We start from the raw sequence: 11,606 nt of genomic DNA on the forward strand, positions 1-11,606 counted from the left end.
ATGTTGTCCCGTTGACTTCATCGAGCCGGGACCTCCAGTGTGCACTGGGACGGTTTGCAGCCGAGTGTGAAGCGGCTGGAATGAGAATCAGCACCTCCAAGTCTGAGGCCATGGTTCTCGACCGGAAAAAGGTAGTTTGTCCTCTCTGGGTGGGAGGAGAGCTCCTGCCCCAAGTGGAGGAGTTTGTATCTCGGGGTCTCGTTCACGAGTGAGGGAAAAATGGAGCGGGAGATTGACAGACGGATCGGTGCAGCTTCCGCAGTAATGCGGTCGCTGTACCGGTCTGTTGTGGTGAAGAAGGAGCTGAGCCGGAAGGCGAAGCTCTCGATTTACCGGTCAATCTACGTTCCTACCCTCACCTATGGTCATGAGCTTTGGGTAGTGACCGAAAGAATGAGATCGCGAATACAGGCGGCTGAAATGAGTTTCCTTCGAAGGGTGGCTGGGCGCTCCCTTAGAGATAGGGTGAGAAGCTCAGTCACCCGAGAGGAGCTCGGAGTAGAGCCGCTGCTGCTCCACATCGAGAGGAGCCAGCTGAGGTGGCTCGGGCATCTGGTTCGGATGCCTCCTGGACACCTCCCACGGATATAAATTTCTGAGTTTTTTTCCTCACAAATTTGCTACTTTAATCTCAGAATATTAGCGCCCCCCCCCCCTTTCAGGTCAGTATTTCTTTTTCTTAAAATGGCCCTAATATGCTGTCGTACATAACAGAGAATGCAGCTTCTCACCTTCAGCATGAGGAGAAGGACAAAGTCTGAGTTGAAGGTCCAGGGTTAGTGTTCCTGATGTCATCCAATGTCTGCTGCAGGTCCTTCCTGGGGATCTTCCCTAAAATGTTCCAGGTGACCTGCACTGCATTAGGAATTCCATATGTCTGCTCCATCACAGTCACTGTTTCCAGCCTGTGTTCCTTTTGCAGGTGGCATGTTTTGATGGGTGCGTGGCCCTCTAGGCAGCCGGGCTGCTGCAGAAACCAGTTTGAAGGTTTTGAACTCTTCATCTGTCAGATCTTGCAGAATGTTCAGAAGGTCCTCTGACGTCATCACAGCTTCCTGGAAAAGCCAGAGGACATCAGCAGCAGCAGTATGTATGAGATGAAGTGACACCATGTCAGATTAGCTTGCAGTGGGAAAACATTCAAGGAACAGTTCTATAGAGAACTGACGTTCAATAAAAAATCATCAGTTACAGGCAGTAAAGATCAATGATGTGATCACACTGATGATTGATCAGATATCGACAGACTCACCTGCTGAATCAGTCCTGACTTCCAGAAGTTTCCACCTTCATGCTGCAGTCTGTAATAAACCATAACTAAACATCTAAACCATAACCACACAGGGAACTTAATACAAAACTGTGATCATCAGCAGCTCAGTGAACACAAACACACAAAACAACACTGAAGATGAGAACACAATTATAAATAAATCATTTCAAAAATAAAAACACAACCTCCTCTCTGTCCTCACACTGACTCATAGTCCTCTTACCTCTGAGCTTTGGTCCGGCTCTCATGGTCCCCACAGGGTCTTTTAGAGGGAGGGACTCCCTCCTCTCTGTCCTCGCACTGACTCATAGCAGAGCTCACACCTTCACACAAACACAGCAACATGACACAGAAACACACAGTCAGCATGTTGTTATTCATGCTTCATGTAGATGCTAACAGGCTAATCATGCTGTTAGCTTAGTATCAGAGCCTCAGACCAGGTTTTGCTCTCAGGCTTTTATTTTGGTGAGTCTGTAAAACACACCATCTCTGATGCTGTCACCTGTCACCTCTGTCAGCAGGTGGCGCTGAAGGACAGTTACATGCTACGACTCTTATAAATGTAAACATCATAAATGTTCGTGCTCAACAGACAGCAGCTCACATCAGGTCTGAAACATTCACTGGATTTACTTGTTTCACTGTTACAACACACAGAGCTGCTGCAAGTGAAACTAAACCTGACCTCCTGTGTGCTGACACAACACACTGCCATTATTTATAGAACACACCTCTGTGTGTAAATTGGAAGCAGTAACTTCAGCTGATCAGACAGAAGCACAAAGATCACAGTCTACCAATGATACAGCACAGCTGTCACTCAAAGTGGTCATGTTCATAATTATACATCCATGTAAAGCCTGACCATCAAAAACTAGCTAGAAAATTCTATTTTTTTGGAACTGAGATGTTTATTAAACCTTTGATATATATATAAATTATATATATAATTATACAGCTTAAGTCCTGATATAAATGAAACAATAATAAAAGGAAGGAAGAAACTTTTCACCAGAGAGCAGAATATTGATTTGAACAGTAACCTGTTTGTTTGTCCAGAATCAGAATCGTGTTTATTGCCATGTAAGTGAAGGGGATTCACATTACTAGGAATTTGCCTTAGTGATTGGTGCATACATAAGAACATATAATAATTAACATGAAATAAGATAGAACTAAGATAAAATTAAGGTAAATAGACTAAAAGTAAGGCTAAACTGACATGACATAACAGACACAATGAAACAGAACATAAAATGAGTGGCGTTGTACTGGCAAACATAGACCCTTATATGAACGAGTGGAACAGTGTAATAATGTCATAATGTAACAGTACCACATGGGTCGGTGAGGTGGTACTAGTGTACAAGTAGTGCAAGATGAGTAAACAGTGCAAATAGTCATCATCGTGCAGTGACTATACTAAAGTGACCTTGTGAAGTGACAGTGCAGAGCAGTGGCATTAATTACAGTTCAACAGTCCAACAGCAAAGGGGACACTGTGTCAGCTTTTACAGTCTGCACTGCCGCACACACACACCTCTGCCGGCAGGTGGCGCTGAAGGACACATTCAGTCTGACTTAGTGTGACAGTGTGGGACACTTCACATTCATTTAGAAGCTGTGGCAGCAGGTCTGTCTTCTGAAGAGTTGTTGGGCTCTTTCTTTGTTGTAGTCACAGCAAACACCATGTAAAGCTCACAAAGAATGTAATGATCGACCTCGACCACTTCCAACTAACAAATAAAATAATAATAAATAGAAGCACACACAGAACTTAGAGGAAGAACAGATGCAGTCCAACAACACAGTTCTTCCTCCAAAACACAGCGCAGGTTTTACAAACTAATGACACAGAAAACAAATGAGATATTCAATCAATATATTTGATGGTGCTCACACCTAAGCTTGTGTTTTTAAAGTCCTCAGACTGAGCTGTGACGATGTGCCTTTGTACTCACAGCCCTTCCCTGGATCCGCTTCATTGAGAGCATCTGCAGCTTCTCACTTCACTTGAATCCTCCAGAATATATACAGCGTGGACTGAACACATGTTTAGTTGATTTCTGTGGGCAGGGTTCCTCCGGGCTGCCGGACATTCTGAGGAAACCAAATGACCCAAAATACCTTAGACAGCGTCACATGCTGTGTGGGAAATGTGAAAAATGTCTGTAGCCCAGGAGGAGGATGCATGATGGGACTCAGTCACCGCCCCCAGAGCTCACTGATTGGACATGAAATAGATCTCAGAGTTCCCCTCTGCTCTGGTCCTGCTCTGGTTCTGCTCTGGTTCTGCTCTGCCACTCCCACCAGCAGCAGAGTGCTGTAACAGATCCAGCAGAAACTAACAACAACACTCTTTGCTGACCCCTGTCCAGATCAGTGAGACAGAGTGAGACAGCTGTCCTCTGCTCCTTCTTTGTCTTCCTGTCTCAGCCTGTGTTTGTAATAAAGCTGAAGACCTTTGAGCAGCTGTACACTTAGCTTAGCATTAGCTTTAGGTTTGGCAGCTGTATTGATGACCTGTATTGATCATCTGATTTGAGTGAGTGCAGAACATAGAGACATTAACAACAAACTGCTGCTGTCAGTGCAATGCTGAGTCCTGTCCATCCTTGTGGGACACACTGAGGGTCCCATATGGGCTCTAGAATTTCTCCTAAGAAATTCGGACAGCAGTACAACCTGGTGGATGGCTCTATATAGGGCCAGATAACAGTGATTAGGGAGTGATCTCAGACTCAGCCCATACTCTTCCCTGCACAGCCGGTGTGGAGCCAGCTGTTCACCGCCTCGCTCCACCGACCAGAACCAAGCTCTCCAACCAGTTTTGTTCCTCCGTCCTGAATGCATGTCTGAAGCCTTTACCCATCCTGCAGTCATGTGCTGCAATACCGGAAGGACTGGATCCTTCTCCCACAGCTCTGGGGGCTCCCAGCAGTGGGCAGCAGTTACTGCAGTGTATTCTGGCATGAGCAGCATCCAGCATGACTCGGCCCCCTGAACATTCAGTGAGTGTCTTCTTTCACTGACCGAGCCATGCGCCCCCGGTTACCTGACGAATCAAATGTCGTCCATGCCGTGGTGATTCAGAGCCTCTGGGCACCCTAGGTGCCAAACCTGCAGACCTGAACGGGTTTTGATGCTTGTTATGCTTTCTGTCTGTTCATGCTTCAGGAGGATGTGAGGACGCTCATTATGAGAAATATCAGAATAGCATCATTAACCCCTACATCCCCAGAAAACAATCAAGTCACATGACCTTGACGTCAGCAGGTTTGTTTCTTAGTGTGGCACAGACGTGTCAGTGACTGAGGGCTGCTACAACTACACACTGAGTCCATGAGAAACAGCAGAACCAAATCATCATTCATACCAACTCAGAGTCTTTATTAAGCAGAGTGGACACTTGTGGTGTGCATGCACTGAGACGAGGCACACCCAGATGCCATGCATACTAAGTGTGAGTCCACGTTATAAAGACTCCACACTTGTGCAAGTCTTTATTATCAGGTCTCTGAAACATGGGAGGGGAGGGGCATCTCTGCTCTACACGTTTCCCGTAAATCAGATGACCACACGAGGCTCCTGTCTCTGATTGGCTGACCTCGCCACATGTGATCAGCAGACTGTTTTATGCAAATAGATAAAACAGTGACAGAGTTTGAAATGAGGGTTAGACTTCTGTATTTACAGCTATTGTAGAAATATCTGTGATATAGTGCATGTCTACATCTGGCTGACAGATGTTTTTGTTCATTTATCTCTTGATGCATTATAGCAGAGCTGGCTGTTATGTTGCTGTAAGGGCCACGATGGTTAATACAGACATAGATCAAGAGACAATGCAGAAAGCTGCAGAGGTGGATTTCATTCATTGTATAGCATTAAGTACTGTACAGACTGTACATTCACCGTTGCCGTCCACACACACCACACACACACCTCCTCTTAAAGGAGACCTGTTAAGAACTAATGGTAAATGGTCTGTACTTACTTTCTACCTACTCAGTACTCTGTTTACACTACTTCACTTTTTACACATCTACACATATTCACAAGCACACAAACACTGAGAGAAAACGTAGGGTTAAGTGTCTGGTTCAAGGTCTGCCAGCCAGCATTCTCACAGACATCCTCATGGGCGTTGTGCTAACAGTGTGTTTTACCTGCTTTCCAGAGATCCATAGCCTGACCTCTGACCTTTACTGCTTATCCCATGAGTGATTTTATAAGGTCTGCAGGGTGGGTGAGTCAAACAACAGGTAACTGGGTCCGTGTGTGTGGGGTTTCCTGTTTGTTGTCCCAGGTCTCCCCCCAATGAACTTGATGTTGTTGTCCACTGCGTTGATGTGTTCTGTGAACCGTTCCTCTTCATGGGTCTTGATCTTGACCCAGGTGTCATCCACATATCTGAACCATGGGTGGGGGTGGTTCCAGAAAGGAACTCAGGGCTCTTCTCTCCACTTCTTTCCATGTAGAGGGTTGGCCACAATAGGAGACACAGGTGATCCCATCGCACAGCCGTGCTTCTGTCTGTAAAAGTTCCACTGCCTGTCTGTGTCTGTCTGTCTGTCTGTCTGTCTGTCTGCCTGCCTGCCTGTCTGTCTGTCTGTCTGCCTGTCTGTCTGTCTGCCTGTCTGTCTGTCTGTCTGCCTGTCTGTCTGTCTGCCTGCCTGTCTGTCTGTCTGTCTGTCTGCCTGTCTGTCTGCTGCCTGCCTGTCTGTCTGTCTGTCTGTCTGTCTGTCTGTCTGTCTCCTGCAGCAGACTCTCCTCCTCCATCTTCCTCGTGTAAAGTGTGAGTGGTGTGCAGACCTCCACTTCTCAGGATCAATCAGGGAACATGTATCATAAATTATTGTGAATGAAGGATTTATTCTTGTCTTATTTATTTGGTGTGGTCTGAACCTGGAGTCTTTCCTGAAGTGACGCACATTAAAATGTTTATTTAGTTTCTCACATGTGGAGTTCTGCTGCTCTTTGTTATTATTGATCATATGTACATAATGTAAACATGTGTCTGTATCATCGATGATGTCCTTTAATGTGACTCCTCAGCAGTCTGTATGTAATAAATGTACAAGTCATCACATCTCTGCAGTCTGAGGAGCTTCTCTCTGCACTGATCTGATGCTGCTTCTTCAAGCTTGATGGTTCATTTAATGCTTGATCTGTCATCAGTCGATCAATGTGACACATCACTGTGAGGTCAGAGCAGCAGCAGCAGCCTGTGACTGACAGTAACACCATGTTCATGTGCTGAACGTGAAGTGACCCCACAGGTCATCCCAGAGTGTGCAGACACAGCTACAGCAGATGATCACATGACCCCTGACAGTCTCTGTGTCATTCAGCCTGTTCACACTCATTCCCTGTGTACAGCAGATTAGCACCAGTTAGCAGCTAATGTATTAGCACACGAGTCCACTGCTGCACTGTGTGTCGTCACTGTGAGGACAGAGTAGACTTTACTTATTCAGGGGCTCAGCCTGCTGCATCAACACTGTGTGACTGCCCCTGGTGGAGGAACACGATGACTGCAGTCAGGATGTGTGATGTGAACCAAACCACACTCTGTGCTGTCCCTGTACTGTTGTTGATCACATGTGTTTCTGTGGTCAACAAGTCTCACCTCACATTTCTGTCCTTTACAGACGTCCCACAGCAGAGACAGGAGGACAGACAGGACTCAGAGCTGCACAGCAGGAGTCCTTTGATATGATCATCATGTTCCTGTAAAGCACAGAGAGGACTCCACTTAGACTCACAGGAGCAGCAACAGGAGCAGACATTCTCTTCTGTTACTTACATGTTACTCTGATGGTCCATGTTTGATTCGAACTGAAAGACGTCTCAGAAGACGAGACCCTCTGGAACACGTCGTCATGACAACGTCCAAAGTCAGCTGCAGCTCTCCTCATGTGTCTCTGTGGACTCTTCTCTGGCAACATCTCTCAGAGAACAAATGCCTATGTTGTAGCACATTAGATATCCACACAGCAGCTAACATTTAGCATTTAGCAGCTAACATCCAAGCACCTCATCTCTGTGATGCTAACTGTAGCTGCTAGCGGTGTAAATATCAATCATTCAGAACAGTTTGAACATCTGAGACTAAATGTGCCTTTTTACATCCACAGATGGAAGCAGGAAGTCAGATTAAACAGGAAGACACAGTTTGAACAAACTGATGATTTTAATGCTGAAAAACAGCTGATCATCAGAGCTCCATGTGACAGGCAGCATCAGATCAGTTTGTACCGAGGCAAAGAAGAGTCCTATCCCACATCATGAATATCATGACATAATAAAACTCCAACAGGAGCTGTTACATATAAGACATAGAGGACGTCAACATTCAGACAACAAAGGGTTAAAGAGTGTGAATACTTGGCTGCTACAAGATAAACATCAGATCAGATCATCATCAGCAAATGTAACTCTGTCAATAAATAACATATCTGTCTCAGTCTGTAAAAATCTGAAACAACACACAGCATGGCCGACCTCTGGAAGAGCTGTGGACAGAGTCAGTCCATCACTCAGAGACATCAGCAAAGAACTACACAGTGACTCTGCTGTTAGTTTCTCTTTCTGTGTCTCATAAGAAAACAAACTGTAACCACAAAGACAACCAGGAGACCTGCTGCTGTCAGTCCAGGGATGAGTCCTGTCCATTGTCCTCCTGTGTCTGCTGGTGGACTCAGAGCTGGTCTGTCAGTGTGTGTCTGAGCAGCAGCTGCTGTAAAGGACAAAAATGTGAGTTGAGACTTGTTGATGTTTAAATGAACATGTGGACTGTTTGAATTGAACCTGATGCTGTCTGTCTGTACAGAATATTATATGTTACAGTTAGAAGAACAGAAATCAGACAGTTCTCAGCAGACAGCAGCTTTAACTTACTCACCAGAGACTGTGAGCTCACAGCTGATGATTTATGCCACTCTGCTGTGATCATTGTAGTTATCAGCAGCATGCTCCCTGTCAGGGTTTTGAGCCAGGGCCTTTATTTTGTTAATCTGTTTTCTGTTTGCATTAATTTTAGTTTTACTAGTTACTTCCTGTTTTATTTTGGTACTTGACTTTTCCCTTTTTTGTTTTAGTTTTCGAGTGACTATTGGATTTTCTTGTGAGTGATTTGTTTTGGATTTGACTACTGATTTTGCCTTTGCCCTTTTGGATACCTTTGCCTCGTGGACTGAACTCCTGTGTACCAAACTTTGTCTGCATTAAAACACTGAGATTTGCCTGATACTTCTAGCTCTGCTGCATTTGTGTCCTCCATCTTATATCAGCCGCGACACTCCCTCTCCCTCTTCTTTAACAACATGGGTCAGCCTGCTCTATCACTTGATAAACTGTGATCAATACAGATATAGATCAAATAAATACAGCAGCAATAAAACAACATCACACACTAAATGTTCTGTTGTTACAAACTGAATCAACTCTCAGTCAAGTTATTCTATCAACACCAGCTGTTGTTACAGTGTGAGCCAGACGTCTGCTGCCATCTGCTGCCCGCACACTGAACCACTGATACTTCACCACAGTCAGTGTGGAATGCAGCTCAGACCAGGAGCTCCTCCTGCTCCAGGCCACACCTCCTCCCTGCTGCAACCCTGGAGTTCCCCTCAGCTGTTACTCCAGGGCCGAGCCTGCTTCAAGTATCATTCACGCTGCAGACAGCCGGAAACACAGAGAAGATTTCATCCAACCAGTCTCCATCAGTGTGTGTGTCCCTCCTTCACACAGACTGAATGTGTCCACATGTGTCTCTTGGGGGGTCCATGTTGTCCCTTCTGTCATGTCTTTGTTCCATCAACATGTGTTTGAGCTGCTAAACTCGTTCTGTACAAACACCTTGTTCTCACACTTCTGTGTGAGGGAGCCAGTCTGTTAGTGTGACCTCCTACTCAATACAAACCTGTTCAGACTGGGAACTCATTTACTGTGTCCCCAAACTGAACCCGCCTCATGAAACGGGCCCCAGCAGTTCAGAGTGTGTGACCCACAGAGAGGAGCTGCAGACTGTGGCAGCTCTTCTACAGTCACACAGCAGCAGTCTGCTGCAGTGACCTCTGACCTCAATTCAATTCAATTCAATTCAGTTTTATTTATATAGCGCATATTACAATCAGACATTGTCTCAAAGCGCTTCACAGGAACCCCCCTAAGAGCACTGTGGCAAGGAAAAACTCCCTTTTAAGAGGAAGAAACCTTGAGCAGGACCCGTCAACTTAAGGGGGAACCAGTCCTGCTGCTAGTCAGAGAGGATGAGGGAGAGAGAGAGAGAGAGAGAGAGAGGATGAAGGAGAGAGAGAGAGGAGAGAGAGAGGATGAAGGAGAGAGAGAGAGAGAGAGAGGAGCAAACATGATACAAACATGATACAGTACAGAGCAAACATGACAGCAAGATGAAACAGTGATTATATTGCAATAGATATCTATATCGTCGGTCCATAAGTAGGAATAGTAATTTGATAGTAAAGATGAGCAGCAGGGGCTAGTGAAGTCGATGAGCACAGGAGAGACTGCAGGTCAGTATGCAGGTCTTGAGACCTGCAAAGAGAGAGAGCGAGAGCGAGGCACAGAACTACAAGGAAGACAGTTAACACAGATTATGAGACGATATTACCCAGTATGATCCAGACTAAGGAGAGTGGAGGAGAGGTCAGAGGGTGTTCAGAGGATCGTGTTTGTGCCCCCCGACAACGTAGAGCATGAGAGACTTCACGGGCCGGACTGCAGGTCATCATCCAGGTCTTGAGACCAGTGTGAGCCAGACTAAGGAGAGAAAGGAGAGGTTAGAGGGTGAGAGGGAAACTGCTCAGTGGATCATGTTTGTGCCCCCCGACAACGTAGGCCTAGAGCAGCATAGCTGTGCTACACACTAGGTCTAAAGCTAACTGTACGCCTTACTACACAGAAAAGTTTTAAGTCTAGTCTTAAAGGTGGAGGCAGTGTCTGCCTCTCGGACCCAGATTGGTAACTGGTTCCATAATAGCGGTGCCTGATAGCTGAAAGCTCGCCCTCCCATTCTACTTCTATGAATCCTAGGAACTACTAGTAAACCTGCACTCAGAGATCTGAGTGTCCTATTAGGAACATATGGTACAATCAGGTCCTGCAGATACAATGGAGCAAGTCCATGAAGAGCCTTGTAGGTTAGAAGAAGGATCTTGAAGTGTATTCTTGAGTCCACTGGGAGCCAGTGAAGAGGCGCTAGAACAGGAGAGATATGATCCCTTTGGCTGCTTCCTGTCAGAACTCTAGCTGCTGCGTTCTGGATCAGCTGCAGACTGTTGATGGAGTAATGTGGACATCCTGACAATAAAGAGTTGCAGTAGTCCAGTCTTGAAGTGACAAAAGCATGGATGAGCTTTTCAGCATCACTCTGAGAGAGGATGCTCCTGATCTTAGTAATATTACGCAGGTGAAAGAAAGCGGTCCTGGAGACCTGCTTAATATGAGAGACAAACGACATGTCTTGATCAAAGATAACTCCAAGGTTCCTCACAGTCGTACTGGAGGCCAGAGTAATTCCATCCAGGGAGAAAGTATTATCTGATAAACTAGTTCTGAGATGTTTCGGTCCAAAAACAATGACCTCAGTCTTGTCCGAGTTTAATAGTAAAAAGTTGGAGGACATCCAGTCCTTTATGTCCTTTAGACACGCCTGTAGTCTGACTAGCGGCTCCGTTTCTTCAGGCTTCATGGATAAATACAGCTGGGTATCATCAGCATAACAATGAAAGTTTATGCCGTGCTTCTGGATGATGTTTCCTAGAGGGAGCATGTAGAGGGTGAACAGGATCGGTCCGAGCACAGAACCCTGTGGAACACCGTGGTTAACCCTTGTACCTGTGGAAGACACAGTTAGTGTGAACAAAATGAAATCTGTCAGATAAATATGATTTAAACCAGCGCAGTGCTGTTCCTGTAATCCTGATCTCGTGTTCCAATCTGTGTAGCAGGATGCGATGGTCTACTAGTCGAAGGCAGCACTGAGATCCAGTAGAACGAGTACAGAGACGAGACCCCGGTCCGATGCCATGAGGAGGTCATTGGTGACTTTAAGCAGTGCTGTTTCTGTGCTGTGATGGGCTCTGAAACCAGACTGGAAAGCATCAAACAGACTGTTACTACACAGGTGGTCGTTTAGCTGACTTACAACAGCTCTTTCGAGTAGTTTGGAGATAAAGGTGAGGTTGGAGATCGGTCTGTAGTTTCCTAGGACGTCCGGGTCCAGTGAAGGTTTTTTAAGTATCGGAATGATCACAGCAGTTTTAAAAGCCTGTGGTACATATCCTGTTTCCAGAGACAAGTT

The 11,606-nt window shown here is 45.7% G+C and overlaps 1 long non-coding RNA gene across 1 annotated transcript in view; it reads right to left on the bottom strand.

The window, feature by feature from the left end:
* Positions 1 to 1,366: 1,366 nt before the first annotated feature.
* The window catches only part of LOC114435393 (uncharacterized), an 18,214-nt gene continuing 7,974 nt past the window's right edge, over positions 1,367 to 11,606 (bottom strand). The window contains exons 2-3 of the long non-coding RNA XR_003670592.1: positions 8,976 to 9,154; positions 1,367 to 1,405 (exon numbers count right to left, since the gene is read on the bottom strand). This is a non-coding gene — a long non-coding RNA (uncharacterized LOC114435393). The remainder of the gene's footprint in view (positions 1,406 to 8,975; positions 9,155 to 11,606) is intronic.

This window comes from Parambassis ranga, chromosome 5, assembly GCF_900634625.1.
Source record: "Parambassis ranga chromosome 5, fParRan2.1, whole genome shotgun sequence".
Taxonomy (NCBI): Eukaryota; Metazoa; Chordata; class Actinopteri; family Ambassidae; genus Parambassis; species Parambassis ranga.